This window comes from Felis catus, chromosome B1 (assembly GCF_018350175.1).
Source record: "Felis catus isolate Fca126 chromosome B1, F.catus_Fca126_mat1.0, whole genome shotgun sequence".
Taxonomy (NCBI): Eukaryota; Metazoa; Chordata; class Mammalia; order Carnivora; family Felidae; genus Felis; species Felis catus.
Window position 1 is genome coordinate 103,419,544 of NC_058371.1, and position 15,279 is coordinate 103,434,822.

Consider the following 15,279-nt stretch of genomic DNA (forward strand, 5'->3'; position numbering starts at 1 on the left):
AGGGATACAGGTGTGCTGTTTCGAAGGGACACATGTACCCCCATGTTTATAGCAGCCCTATCAACAATAGCCAAAGTATTGAAAGAGCCCAAATGTCCATTGATGGATGAATGGATAAAGAAGATGTGGTATATATACACAATGGAGTATTACTCGGCAATCAAAAGGAATGAAATCTTGCCACTTGCAACTATGTGGATGGAACTGGAGGGTATTATGCTAAGCGAGATTAGTCAGTCAGAGAAAGACAAATATCATATGACTTCACTCATATGAGGACTTTAAGAGACAAAACAGATGAACACAAGGGAAGGGAAACAAAACTAATACAAAAACAGGGAGGGGGACAAAACAGAAGAGACTCATAAATATGGAGAACAAACTGAGGGTTACAAGAGGGGTTGTGGGAGGGGGATGGCCTGAATGGGTAAGAGGCACTAAGGAATCTACTCCTGAAATCATTGTTGTACTATAGGCTAATTTGAATGTAAATTTAAAAAAATTAAAAATAAAAATATATAAAAATAAATAAATAAATAAATAAATAAATAATACATATGTAGTTTAACAAATAGTACAGACAATTGTTTATAAAGGCATTTGCTGTTCTAAAAAGGATTTGAGAGACCCAGAAATGTGTGAACTTTAAAGGCTCTCATGATACTTATATACAACTTAATTCATGAATTCAAAGTCTAATGGCACATCTGCTTATGTAATACTAAAAATTGTATAAATTGGCTAAACGAAGGGCTTTCTTTTAAATAGTAGCCTGTAGGGTTGCCTGGGTGGCTCAGTTGGTTAAGCGTCTGACTTTGGCTCAGGTCATGATCTCATGGTCCATGAGTTCAAGCCCCGCGTTGGGCTCTGTGCTGACAGCTCAGAGCCTGGAGCCTGCTTCGGATTCTGTGTCTCCCTCTCTCTCTGACCCTCCCCCGTTCATGCTCTGTCTCTCTGTTCTCAAAAATAAACAAAAAAATTTTAAATAGTAGGCTTTATAATTGGTGTGATATTGGGATGGTTGAAGTGAACAGGCTCATCACCATCATAACATTTTCTTTTCAGTAATTTTTAGAAAGTTAAATGACAACCAAAGAGTCTGAAACTGGGTTTTCTGGCAGTATTTAGATCAGGAATGCTACCTGTTTGGGGGCCTCTGGTGTGTAATTCTTGCCTTTGGGCATGGTGGTCTGGCAAACACAATTATGGGTGGTCTCTGCTCAAATGTAATGACCATGAAAAGACAGGTTAGTTGGGATGTTCCTTGGTTAGGACTTTCCTCCTGATTAGGACACTTTCGGATTGAAGCTGTTTGAAATACACAAACCTCTCTTTTTGAATTTAACAAACTTACTGTTACAATTTGTTTATATCTTTCTCTTATTTAGACCTTGACTTCCGTGTGGACAGAAATATTACAGCTCCTTTTTCTCAGCATCTGTGTGCCTGGCTCCTAGTGGTTATCAGACCACTGATTTGAATGAATGAAGTAAAATTATATCAGAAGTGAACTATTTCAAATTTACCAACAAATATATAGCTAGATAAGGTATATGAATTCACTCATTCTTCATTTCTTGAAACAAACATTTGTTTAAGGAGTACAGCGTGCTACAAACTGAGAATACAGCAATAAACAGATCAGACATTATCCTCACCCTCAGTGAGTTTGGAGTCTGGTTATGATAATAAGTGTAATTCTTGCTTAATCAACAATTCCTTCTCATACTCAAAAGGTATGAGAAGACAAGAGCATGTGCATTTAGCAGATATCTGTTATGTGCCCACTATGTGCCAGAAACCATAGTGTTACAGGCCCTGCCTCGTGTCTATTAGGAAAGGTGAACAATAAGGACATTATTTTAAGTCATAAAAAATAACAAGGGCGCAAAGTGATGGAGTGGGGAAGTGCTGGATCCCAAGCCAAGTCCTGAAGTGCCTTTGTCATGACGCTCTCCTGTGTCACAGTGGTACTTCTTTGTAATGTTGGTGTCTCCTGTTAACATCTGCATGTCTGTGTTTCCCTAGGTTACAGTGAATGGGAGGCAGTTCTTTCTCTGTAGGCAACAATAGGTGATTATCCCCCTGTTGCTCTGTGCTTAATGTACCATGTTGACATATACCTCACTGCCCCCTTGGGCCTTTCTTATTATCGGTCTCTAAAGACTTTGTTCTCAGAGGGAAGAAAGAGGGAAGCTAGAAGTCTGTGGTCCTCTGATGGAGCCATACTGCTCTGTTTAGCTGTCCTGACAGATGAAGTTCAGGTGGGCCATGCACCTTGGGCTACAGCATAGACCATGTAAAATTCTTCAAGCTTCAGCCTTATCTCCCGCTGCTTGTTGCTCATTTGAGACAGCATTGGGATGGAGATGAATGAGAACAATTATGCTCTCATCTAATGTTATTAGGGAAAGCATTAAAACCCATCTCATTTGTAGAAAAGGTTGTAGATTGTTTGCAAAGTTTAGTACTTTGTTAATAATGGGAAATCAATTTACACAGATATATCACTGTTCCAAGGAATTGAGGTTGTGACCATGGATGTAAACGTTGTCTCTCTTAGATTCCAGGATATAGGAGAACTTATTTCTTCTGCAAATGTTTTTTTATGCATACCTTGTGCCAGAGTTGTGCTAGGTACTAGGGATACATGGTTGAATCTCTAGTACAAGGTGCCTGGGAGTTTCAGGTAATTTTATGTGGTGGCTCCTGGAGCATACAGAGGGTATAATAATAAATAATAATGATAGAAAGAAGGCTTACAGAGTAAGTAGAGGACAGATGATGCGGGCAGTTGAGACGCCCTCAACATTGAAAGGTCAGTAGTCTCAGAATTTTGGCTTTGTCAGACACTGCTAAATACTTTGTTTCTAGATGCTTAGTGGCCAGAACCAGCCCCACTCTAATTATCAAATTACTTTGTTCTTAAATCTTAGAGATTTCTTTGTTCTCTGATTCAGTGATACCTCAGACTCAACTGAGCTTGCCAATAAGTTTTGATTATTCTGTCCTGGGAGCTTTGGGTAGGGATAAGGTAACATTTCAGGAAAATACTCCTAGGCTCACCATCCCTGGAGAAACAGTAAATCCTTTCCTAGAGCCTTTTTCCTAGTATCCATTTGGTCTCCCTTCTTTTTCCCACTGCTCTACAGCAAGGAATAAGGTATCTGTGCCTAAAATCAAAAGGCCATATTTCCCATCCTCCTTCCAGACCTGACAGGAGAGCTCTTTTCAGCATTTAAATGAGCAACTCTTTCCTGCCCCAATAGGGTACATGAGACAGATATCATGCAAGTGACTTTTTTGTATCTGTCCCGTAACCTTCAGTCGGACTATTCCCACAGCTGGGATATTTTAACTGAGGTATTGGAGAAGGTTTGAGCTTATGAGTAATGTAAAATTCAGATAGATTTTCATTTGAAGGGATTACTTATGAAGTATTTGGTTAACTGATTGATATTACTGTTATCCTGAATGATGGGAATAAAATCGGATCCCTGTGTCCTAAGTTGCGAATACTGGGGATGACATATGGCTTTTCTTGATCATCTCACATAAAGCCCTCAACATTAAAAACAAAAGAATTTATCATAGAGGTTTCTGTGACAGTTTCTATTTAACTTTGCTTACCAATGACTTTAAATATTTGTTGCATATATAGAGAACTCCTGATTAAAGAAACTTTTTTTGACCAATGTGGTGTGTTTCTAATTGCAACTTTTTAAGACTTAGGAAAGCATGTGTTTAGTTTCAGTTGGCCAGCTAACTTTTGCTGAGTTAGCGTCTGTCTTATGTGCTGTGTATTCAAGGAAGAGTTAAGGAAAAGTTCTAGTCTTTAAAGATTCTGAATGGAGCATCTGGAGGAGATAATCAGAGCATGGCAGGGACCATGATAGAAGTATCCCAAGGGTGCTGTGAACCCACATAGGAGGGGCACCTGCCTCACTATAGGAGAAGAGTGCAGGCAGAGAAGGTGTCAGGAAAAACTTGGGAGTTTAGTCTGAGGGAGTAGAAAGCTCATTCATGAAGTCTCCATGGAATGAAGAGAAAATGATTGAGTAGCAGAACATCCTCCAAAAGAAAACTGAGGAAAAGCAGTCAAAGAAGCTGAAGGAGAACCCAGAGAAAAGAGGTGGCATCAAAGCCAAAGGAGAGGAATTTGTAGTATTACGTAGAAAAACCATATGTGCAGTCTTCCTCGGAATTGTGTGATCTCCACAAGCATATTACAGGTTCTGAAAAGTCCAGCAGTAAAGACATCTCTTATAGTTTGTTTGACCTAGCGTTTGCCATGGTAATTTGAGCAGAGTTAGTGAGTGAGTGAGTGAGTGAGTGAGTGAGTGAGTGAGTGAATGAGTGGAGACGTGTGTGTATATGTTCTACTACATCTCCCTGGGACTAGCATTCTACAAAACAATTTAAGAAACACTGGTCTTGGGGCACCTGAGTGGCTCAGTCAGTTAGGCGTCCAGCTTTGACTGAGGTCATGATCTCACAGTTCATTAGTTCGAGTCCCGTGTGGGGGCTCTGTGCTGACAGCTCAGAGCCTAGAGCCTGCTTCAGATTCTGTGTTTTCCTCTCTCTCTGCCTCCCTCCTGCTCGCACTCTGTCTCTCAAAAATAAATAAACGTTAATTTTTTAAAAAGAAACACTGGTATACTCTATCCCATGTATGACTGCCACAGTAATACTTATGACTCAGATTTTATCATGTGTCTCAGTCACTAAAGAAAACAAAATAAACAGAAGCAACCCCAGGGTGGCTCTCACTGACGCCCAGATAGTGTAGCCAGAGGTGCCCTGTGTCCTACTGGTCATACCACTTGCCACCCCCCGTCCAGCCCTTCTCTTCTCGAGAACACAGATACATCCTGGGCTTTGGCCAGTCTGGACCATGGGTCTTTCTCCCAAATTCACTGTGTTTTTATTCATCTGCTTCAGTATTTCTTGATGGTACAAATAAAATAATCCTTGTGTTCTGGCCTCTTTTTATCTTCTCCCCACTCTAACTTTTCCCTGAGGAGATCTTAGGTCTTCTTAAAGCCCCTGGTCAGGTGTCACTTTCTGTTTTTTGTGTTTTTTTTAAATATTTATTTTTGAGAGAGAGAGAAAGAGGGGAGGGGGGGCAGAGAGAGAGGGAGACAGAATCTGAAGCAAGCTCCAGGCTCTAAGCTGTCAGCACAGAGCCCAATGGAGGGCTGGAACTCATGAACCACAAGATCATGACCTGAGCTGAAGTTGGACTGAAGTCGGACGCTTCACTAACTGAACCATCTAAGCGTCCCAGGCATCACTTTCTATCCAGGCTTCTCAGCCACTTTTGCCACGGACATATTTTACTGATGGCATTATTTATACTATATTCATTCATTCTTTTCAGTTGTATATTACAGTTTTCCTTTTCTCTGTTCTTTTCCTTAGAACTTATTTCATTTGTTCATTCAATCATTCAGCAATATAATTTTATGTCTTATAATGTCATACATAAGCCTACTGGTATTTATATATCTTTTCTGTAAAAATGGACTTCCTAAATAGATCTTCATTGATGTTGAAAGGACACAATTTCTAAGACTTGTTCTCAGCCATCAGGAGTTTTCTGCATACCCAGAGGGGAGACAGACAACTTACGTTAATAAAACTCATACTGTTTCAGAGAGAGGATCAGTGTGTGACAGGAACATTGGAACGTGGAAAATCTAGCAGCTAACTTTACCTGAGGGAGACCAGGTAGAGTTCACTGAAGAAGTTTGAATTGGGTCAGAAAGCATAGGTATGAGCTTTCTAGGGAAAAGAGCAGAATTGGGGGCAGGGCATGCCAAATCAACTGAGCACTGTGTGCCAAGTTATGAAGTTGTGCTTTGTGAGTTGGCAAGAAGCTTTGTGAGTTGGGTAGAGCCCGCAGTGTGTGTTGGAGAGAACTGCAGCATAAGGTGGGGGACGAGGCAAGTTCCACAAGACCACATGGAGATTTCTGTGCTGGGACAAGAAGATATGATTGATTGATGCTGTGGGTAGTAATGAGTCAACACAGACTTTTGTTTCCCAGCGAGGGAATGAAGGAAGAAGATAAGCAAGGATCCTAGGTGCTTTCTGCTTAGAAATGCAAAAGTGTGATGTAAAGACAAGTGTTCATTCCAAGCAATTCTATACCCTAAACTAACATTTTTTACATCTTTTATATCATTTTTTTTTATATTACAAAAACTGTCTTTCGGGTTAAGACTAATGAAATTATACCTCAATTGCTAAGGCTGTAGCTATTACTATTACTACTGTGAGGACAAAATTTAGGACACAACTGTCTTTTCATTTCCCATGGTATCAGTGGAAACTTGATGTACTGTCTTGGGGTTGCTGTATCCAGTTGAACCCGTTCCTGTAAGAGATGGGGCAGAGTGGTGTCAGAACCTGAACGTGCTGTATCCACAAAGAGTCTATGTTCAGCAGTTTTCAGATTTAGCTAAAATAAAACTCTATAAATATTTAGCATTTAAGCTAAATGATGATTGCTGCTTCGCTACCACTGTATTATCTTTAGACCTTAATAATATACTTCAGGATTTAAAGAAAAGTACATGCTGTGTGAAATGTATAAAGAGAATTTTTCTTTGTTTTTAAGATAGGCAATATACAATTAATTTTTAAAAGAAATGGGAACATTATTCTTAGAAAAGTAATACATTTTTCCATACTATTTGCTCTCTGAAACAGGATTTTATATTCATCTTGCATTCTATTCAGGGACTTTAATTACTAAAGTATCATAGGAATCTTGAAATAAAGGACTATCTATTTATATGAAGGTTCCATTAATGGATTTCAAGAACAATGCTATATTGAGGCTCATACATAATTCCCTTTCTTCATAAAATCACCCCAATTATATTTTAATAATTTGTGTGTCTTTTTCAATTTTGAATTACATTATTTATGTGCATATTTTGATAATACATGGAAGAAAGCAAGTGAATATAATATATAAAATACCCTTATTGAATTATTATTATGATAGGCCAAGCATTATGATAAGCAAAATCTTATGACATAGAGGTAAAATCTCATGTTACAAATGAGAGAAGTAAGGTTTAGAGAGGTTAAGTAGCTTGTCCAGTCATACGACTAGTGGGCAGCACAGAGATTGGAAATTAGATATCTTTATCACTACAGTCTTTATTCTTTATTATGACTATATAGTCATCGAGATGTTTTAAAGGTTTACCTTCCATATTATATGAACCAGTCTTTTACAAATACTCTAAGAAAACTGGTGCTGATTTTTTATTCAGTTCAAAAACAACTTGTTGCTGCTATAGTACCTTTCAAATCCACTGCACTCCCCCGTCCCACATTTCAGGGTCTCCAGTATTCATGCTATAAAGTGTCTGGCTGGAGAATGTCCCAAGATGGCTGTCACAAAGACACCCCTCATCAAAAATTATTCAACAGTACCAGTATGACCTCTACAGGCATTTTCCCTTCACTTGCACTTTTTAAGCTATTTTTGGTAAAATATTATTAATATTTTGAAAACCATCAAGGAGGGCTATTTCATGTCCCTTGTAATCCATTTTAATAAGTGCAATTCCAATGTGGTGATATTTAGTCCTCATACTTTATGTAAATTCCTCATTTGCAGTTTCTCTGCATTATTGGAAATTAAAACAGCATTTTCAATGTAAGAACCTTTCAAATCTTTGAAGATCTATTTTAGGTATAATATTTTAGGCTATTTTAGGTATAATATTTTTCCAGAAAGATGCATCTAGGCCAGTAATGACTCCTAGTAGGCCACACAGAAAGTTGATATCAAGCCCAGTAGTCAGATTGAGTCAATAATGGTTTTGAGGGACCTATTGGGCCTCTTAGCCATACTGCCTTCATCTTAAGGAGGTCATGAATGTTTTTTAAATGCTTTGATTTCAGTAACTCTAGATATTAGAGTGAAATGTATTCTTAAATTCATGAAGGAAGCAAAGGGCCTATAGGATCAAGGTCATTTATTTTGGTTTCAGTTTAAATTATAGTTATGGATATACCTTTTTTTTCTCCATAAAAGAGGCTTTATTCTTTGGTTTCTTTATTTTTCACTATAATATATGAGGCAGTTAGTGGTTCTAAGAACATGAATATCATTACAATTTGACTGACCCAAAAATCTGCTCTCCCTGAGAAACATTAAGGCTCTGACTCTCTCTTCACTCAGTGCTTAAGACTAAATCCTTATGCCCTGTATCAGTCGTGATTCAGTGGAGAGAAGATTGCCTCCTTCTGGGGTCCTAGAGTCGTAGCTGCTAGGGAGGCTTTTGTCCCACTGCCCCTGAAGAATATTTAAACTTATATTCCTGCTGCTTATAAAATCCAATTTTCCTTCAGTTCTCATCTCAACTTCAGTTCTCAATTGTAAATTATCTTTTTGGGGGTCACAGACTTGGGTATTTTCCAGTGAAATCATATTTGTTGCATATATTCTCTATTTAATAGTTTGTCTACTCATTGTAGGAAATCTGTAATGCAGCTATTATCCTTTCTTATGACTTTAGTTCTTTCCAGAGAGTATTTAAGTATGAATATTAAAAGTTTAATGCCATCGGTCAAATGCCACACAAGGCAGAATACTCATGTGGGCTGGGTATTGTTGTTGAGAAAGTGAAAGATAAGAGTTTCTACAAAAGAAATGAGTATAGCAAGTTATATGATAGCATGTGCTTACAAAACAAAAACAGAATTCAATTAAAGAACAAACCAATTGGTCTCTTTTTTTAAGTTTCTTTATTTTGAGAGAGAGTGCTCATGGCAGAGGGGCAGAGAGAGAGAGAGGGAAAGAGAGAGAATCCCAAGCAGTCTCCCAAGCACTGTCAGCACAAAGCCCAGCGTGGGACTCGATCTCACAAACCCATGAGATCATGACCTGAGCCAAAACCAAGAGTCAGATGCTTAACTGACTGAAACACCCAGGCACCCCAGGTCTTTTTATTTTTAGGAATATTTGAATAGTACTAGTGTAACTAAGTGTTCTCTGAAGTTATCATTGCATGGAGTCAGAATCAGAATATATAACTGTATAAGTTATAATTTATTTGTAACAAATATATGTAAAATAAGTATATAAATGTATATCTAGTGTTTATAATTTTATAAATATACAAAAATATAGACTTTGTAACTTTAAAAATACACATATACAATATAAATATATTTGGTATTTTTTTCAACTTAGTTTCCTATATCATTATATGATCAAGATAGAAATAATAGGATAGAAATAATAGGAACCAAAATTGACAGCAGTTTCTCAATGAATTTTAGTCATGAAATGTTATTTATTTGTACTTTATTTTTAAATTTTTTTTTGTACTTTAAAGACCTATCAAACACATACCTTGTTTTTCTAAAGTTTTTCTTTGCTTCGTAACGCTGTGCTTTACAGTGATTATGATGGTGCTGATTGCTTGTGATTTTTTGTTGCTAGATTGTAACAGATGCCTAGGGCAGATTACTGAATTGAGATTTGGTGTTCTGGAAATCATGAGGAAGAAGAAATGGGCAACAGACGCAGGAGGCTAGTAATCATACCTGAAGCCCCTCACTCCAGGGTTAGTGGTTGGGCTAGGGTAAAGCTGTGAGTGACAGAAGCCACTCATCCAAGGACTAATTCTTATCATGGCAGAAAACGGATGGTCTGAGTTCTTCAGTGGTGCTTTCAGAGTGTAAAGTGCTTTCCGCTTTAGTAAAAAGTGACAGACACTTGAAAATCTCCTTGAGCAGCTTTAGGTCTACCCTTGAGATTCCCTGACTGCCTAGCTGCCCAGGCCTAAAGCCCTAAAGCCCTAAAGCCCTAAAGCCCTAAAGCCTGGGCTTGTTCCAGGTCTCAAACATCCCAGAGCATTTGTGCCAGATACCGGCTGGATCCCAGTGCCAAACCTCAGCACATCAGTAGGGACAGTTCTGGTGGCTTTCCTAGGACTGGTCTCAATATGTGTTACACTGAATTAATTTGAATTAATTCTGTTAAACTCAAGCCTTTGTCATTATCACATCCACCGTGTCTATATGTGTACATATCATGTATGTAAATATATACATACACCTCCCTTATGTATGTGGCTTGCCATTTCAGCAACTCCTATTCAGTGAATGAATGTAGTTGGTTCATTCTTCCAGTATAAGTTAAAATCAACATTTTGCCAGAATGTGATGTACACGACTGCTTTCAGTCTATTATATATATTTGGCTTGGTAGAGGCAACAGAAGTGAAGGAACAAAAATTAACATGTGTTTCTAGACATGTAAGCAGTATACCAAGCAGTTGCCAAAAAAATGACATTCCATCTACAATATAGTCTTTAACATGCGGGACAGTTTATCACCAAGTAATATATGACTCAATGGCTAAATTTTGAATTTTTAAAATATTAAATTCTGTTTATATTTCCCCATTGGCAGGACATGAGTGAGTTCTCCAACATCTGTCCTGTTAAGAGCTGTTGCGGGTGCTACGGCTGCCGCATGCCAAATGTCTGTTCCTTTTCATGCAATACTGAGCTTACAGCCCCAGAGACCCGCCTTGTCACCCATCCACACCCTCGGTTTTGTGTCTTGAGATGACCAATGTGTGCTCTTCCCCCCCCTGTCTGGACAGCGGTCCTTGGAGATTAGTTCTGTACTTTATTTGATAGGAAAGAAGTACACTCACTGAACTCTCTCTGAGCATTTGGGCCTCATTGTGGCTTCGTTCCTTGGTGTGCAGAGTAAGAATTCTGTTAGCTGAATCTTCCACCAAATGTATTACTTACATTGATTTGATTTGGAGAATATCTGGCTACTAGGAGAAAAACTATTGCCCCTGCAGGTGTAAAAAGAGAAAACAAATCTCTAAGAGATTGCACTAGCAATTCTTTTCCAACGTGTTAGCATACTCTGAAGGGATGGTACATGTAAATCGAGGAACAAATGTGAAGAAGGAAAACATTAAATAAGATCATCCCAGTATGCAAAGAAATGGTTCAGAATTGAGATCTGCAATTCTATTAGACTTGCTGTGTCTTGGAAAATAGGAACCACAAGGAAATTCCCTCAATTCAAAGTCTTTTCTTTTACTTAATGTATTTGGAGAGAATGAGTTGAATGATTTCTGAGTCGCTCTGATAGCTCATAAGTAGCTCTCTGCAAATGTTCTTCCTTTAAGCAAAACAACAAACAATAATCACCTTTTTGAGTCAAAAAGCATTTTGCTTGGCCCAAGCAAAACCTTGGCACTTCACCCTGAAGTATTACTCTTCTTACCGCTCAGCCATTCTTCATCCTTCGTCCTTCATCCTCCAGCATCTTAACTTAATGCCAGCAGGGACAGGAAGCTGCTCTTCTCAGCAGTGACAGTCACTGCTTGTCCTGAGGAGCTGAGTCCATCCTTCTAGGGAGGCAGAAGACTCTGTTTGTACCTAGAGTGAGAGAGCGGGAGAGAGGGCAAGGAGTAGTATAGGCAGGCCTTGTGTTTAGCATATTGTGCTATCAGGTGACAGCTGAGTGACTTTATACGGATGATGCCTGTAGTTCCCTAGATGGTGTGTAAATGGGACATTACAACAGGCTGGTATTCCCCAATTCAAGTGGCCTGTTTAACATAGACACCAACTTGGCATCACCTTGCTCTTTGCCCACAGTGAGGAGATTCCTGGGATGTGGGACTTTAAGGCCTGAAACTGGGCTAGTCTCGGGTAAATGGGGACAGTTGGTCATACTAGTCATAGTTCTTAAAATAAATTAATGAGAAGTCTCTTCTCAAGGAACATACTGAACCCCAAACAATCAGAAGCTAGTGAATGAAGTCACCATTATGTAAAAAGAAAAAGAAAAGGCGAAATCTGATTTGTTACTGATTGCTGCTGATGACAGTAGGTCATTTTATTTTGGGTGGAGGAATGGTATTTTGCAGATGGTAGGAAGCATTTATCAGCCTGCTGTGTAGTGCCACCAGAGATTACAAAAAGTTTTCACAAAAACTCACCCATTTGCAAAAGAAGATTGAGCTCAAATTTACTTGCAGAACAAAACAGTTCAGATGAAAAGGGTAAAGAGTGAAGATGCTAACTTTATGAATAAAAATAATGTTCTGCTGTTGCTTTTGGGGTAAAAATGTTTATGGATATTCAAATTTGGAAAACAAAACTTTTCTCACTTATTCCAATAATGCTGTTGTGTTCTTTTCCCTTTCTTTCTTTCTTTCTTTCTTTCTTTCTTTCTTTCTTTCTTTCTTTCTTTCTTTCTTTCTTTCTTTCTTCCTCTTTCTTTCTTTCTTTCTTTCTTTCTTTCTTTCTTTCTTTCTCTCTCTCTCTCTTTCTTCCTTCCTTCCTTTTCTTTCTTTCTTTCTTTCTTTCTTTCTTTCTTTCTTTCTTTCTTTCTTTCTTTCTTTCTTTCTTTCTTTTCCTTCCTTCCTTCCTTCCTTCCTTCCTTCCTTCCTTCCTTCCTTCCTTCCTTTCTTTCTTTCTTTCCTTCTTTCCTTCAATTTTTAAGCTAACTTTTTGTGAAAACATTGTATGACTTGAGCGCATTCAAATCTAGCAAGGTCTCTTCCAGGACAACTGTGGAATCCTCACCTGTGCAAATAGACAGGCTGTTTTTTTCAGCATTTTTGAGGTTTGAAGGGGGCAGGTCTATGCTACTAGCTTGTTGCCATCTGTGGAGTGTGTTGAGTCAGAGATGTAATTTATATTGATGATATGATTTCCTCTGACTTCTGCCTGTGCCTTGATGGTTGTGTTTCACTTGTTGACATGAACTTGGCTAAAATGAATGCTCTGTTGGCCATGGGCGAATTAGTTGCATGTGTGATAGCACCTTTCTGCTTATTATTTTCAAAGTTATGTAATGGGATAAGTATGTTATTTCTTCAGAATTAGATATCCCTTTTCTAAGGCTTTGCATTTACATAATTCCTTTCTCCTACAGACCTCTGAATAAACCTTATAGTTTTATTCAAAGATGGATTACACTTGCCACCATCACATATGTCAGAAAGCATGCTTGTTATTTTTGGAAGTAGGCAAGTTGAATTAAATCAGTTCTCTGTGGATTGATTGAATCTGCTTCTTAAATGCATTGTGCTCTCATTTCATATTATTCTTTGTAATGTGTGCCACTGTATTATGACCCCTAAATTGACAGGGATATTGGTATTTGCTGCATATTGTATTTCATATTGTGTAGCCACACAAACTGAAGGTTGATGGACAAGTAAATCTCAACTCCATCTACTCCATCTACCCTGTCTTTTTTTTCAAATTCGTTGGATTCTTCTTGAGGATAAGGACCATGTCTCAAACCTCATGTCTTCCGCAAGGTGTCTGGCTCAATACACAATGGAGACTTTTGCTGATGAATTTACCCTTAATTACGCCATCGTCTAATCACGGGGATTATCTTGACTGCTGTCAGATCACTTGTAAATAGAACTTGAAACGTTGAAATTAACTGATAAGTAAGCTTGACTAATTCACATATAGAAAAGTACCTTTTTAGAGGAAGTAGTTAATATTTTTCTTCCTAAGTTTGTTTTTGGTGGTGCATTACCGTGTCTTGAGACTAATTTTTGCAGAAATATTCCTTAGGTAGATAAAACAACTTAGAACATGCACAAAAATTGAGGCTGCTTTAAACTTACAAGACCTACTTTGATTTTCATTAGCAAATTTTTAGTATACAACAAACAGAAATGTTGAAGACAGTATGTGACAAAAGAATAAGTCAGTCACATTAGTGTTCTGTGTTCTCACAGCTCCAACAGTTTGTTTCCATGATTGGCCTCATTTCTGATTGTTAAGTGAAACTCAATATTTTTGACACTATCTATATCTGTATCTATATCTATCTTTATGTATATATGTATACATACATTTATCTTTTCCATATATCCTTTATATTTTTTATCATATTTATTTTCCTTCTACTCCCTTCTACTTTTTCCCCTTATATTTCCTCATATTTTTGTTACAATTTGAATTTCTGTTTCAAAGTTTGATTTATAATCTTGTAAGTTGGTGAGAATCACTTTTTCCTTATTATGAAAAAATGTCCTCTTTATACGATTAGTCTTCTTTTGTAAGATTTTTGAGGAAAAAAATCTAAACAATTTGTCATTATGCAGGCAAAGAAGTAGTTTCCCTTTTGATAATTTAAATAATAACGCACTTTCACTTAACCAGCATTCCTTTTCTTTCAAAGATTACAAAGAACATTCTTTACAATGCACAACTCTCACATTGTTCTCAGAATTCTTATCAGCAAATATATTTTCAGCTCCTTTCTTTTATTTAAAAAACTTTTTTTAATGTTTATTTTTGAGAGAGTCAGAGACAGAGCATGAGTGGGGGAGGGGCAGACAGAGAGGGAGACACAGAATCTGAAGCAGGCTGCAGGCTCTGAGCTGTCAGTACAGACCCTGAGGTGGGACTCGAACCCATGAGATCATGACCTGAGCCGAAGTCAGACGCTTAACCGACTGAACCACCCAGGCGCCCCTATTTTCAGCTCCTTTCTAACTTTCTTCATATGTATAAGAAAAATGCTGCTGTCCAAAAGAACACTCACTCCATTTTTAGAGCTGAGGCTCTTAGACTGGGATGTTATGTACCTCGTCATTTTTAATAGCCAGCCACTGACTTTGAGTTTTTGACTTATTGTTGTAGCATTATGCTTCAATCTGCTAGAAGTATTCTCTGTCACTAGCATAGGGTCGGTGGAATATGGTGCGATGATTGGGAAGGTAAAGACAGTAGAATACTTCCATTCCTTAGTAATCAGAAGCCCCCCTGAAAGGACCTTAAATGATAAAGATATTCATTAAGTCACATAACAAGAATTCAGAGGTAGGGATGTCTCCTGGTTGGTCAATGCAATGGCTCCACAAGGTCTTCAGTGGCTCTTCTGAGTGGTTCCTCTCATCTCTCTTGCTTTGCTCGGTCAACTCCTCACATGCTACCACAACTCCTCACATGCTGCCTGCAGCAACCCAGGCATCACCTCTGTACATGTCGGCCTTGACAGTCAGGAAAAGCCTTTCTCAGAATTCCCCACAGACCTTACTCTGCTTAATAACCACAGTCATGTGACATGTGACATCTAAGCCCATCACTGAAAAGGAAGTGGAATTGCCATGATTGGCTTAGCCCAGTGGTTCTCAAATGTGTGTCCATGTTAGAATCACCTACAGTCTTTTAAAAATGCCAAATCTCAGGCCTCACCCCAGAGCAATGAAATCACACTCTCTGGGGGTTGGGTCA

At 38.3% G+C, this 15,279-nt stretch overlaps 1 protein-coding gene across 5 annotated transcripts in view; it reads left to right on the forward strand.

Annotated features, from left to right (window-relative positions):
* Positions 1-15,279, forward strand: part of PRDM5 (PR/SET domain 5) — a 208,600-nt gene that overhangs the window by 169,707 nt on the left and 23,614 nt on the right. The window contains exon 15 of one of the 5 annotated variants that reach the window (XR_002741797.2): positions 9,473-9,566. The exons of the other annotated variants lie outside the window; for them this stretch is intronic. The gene's annotated coding sequence lies outside the window, so the exon portion shown is untranslated. The remainder of the gene's footprint in view (positions 1-9,472; positions 9,567-15,279) is intronic. 5 annotated transcript variants of the gene reach the window in all.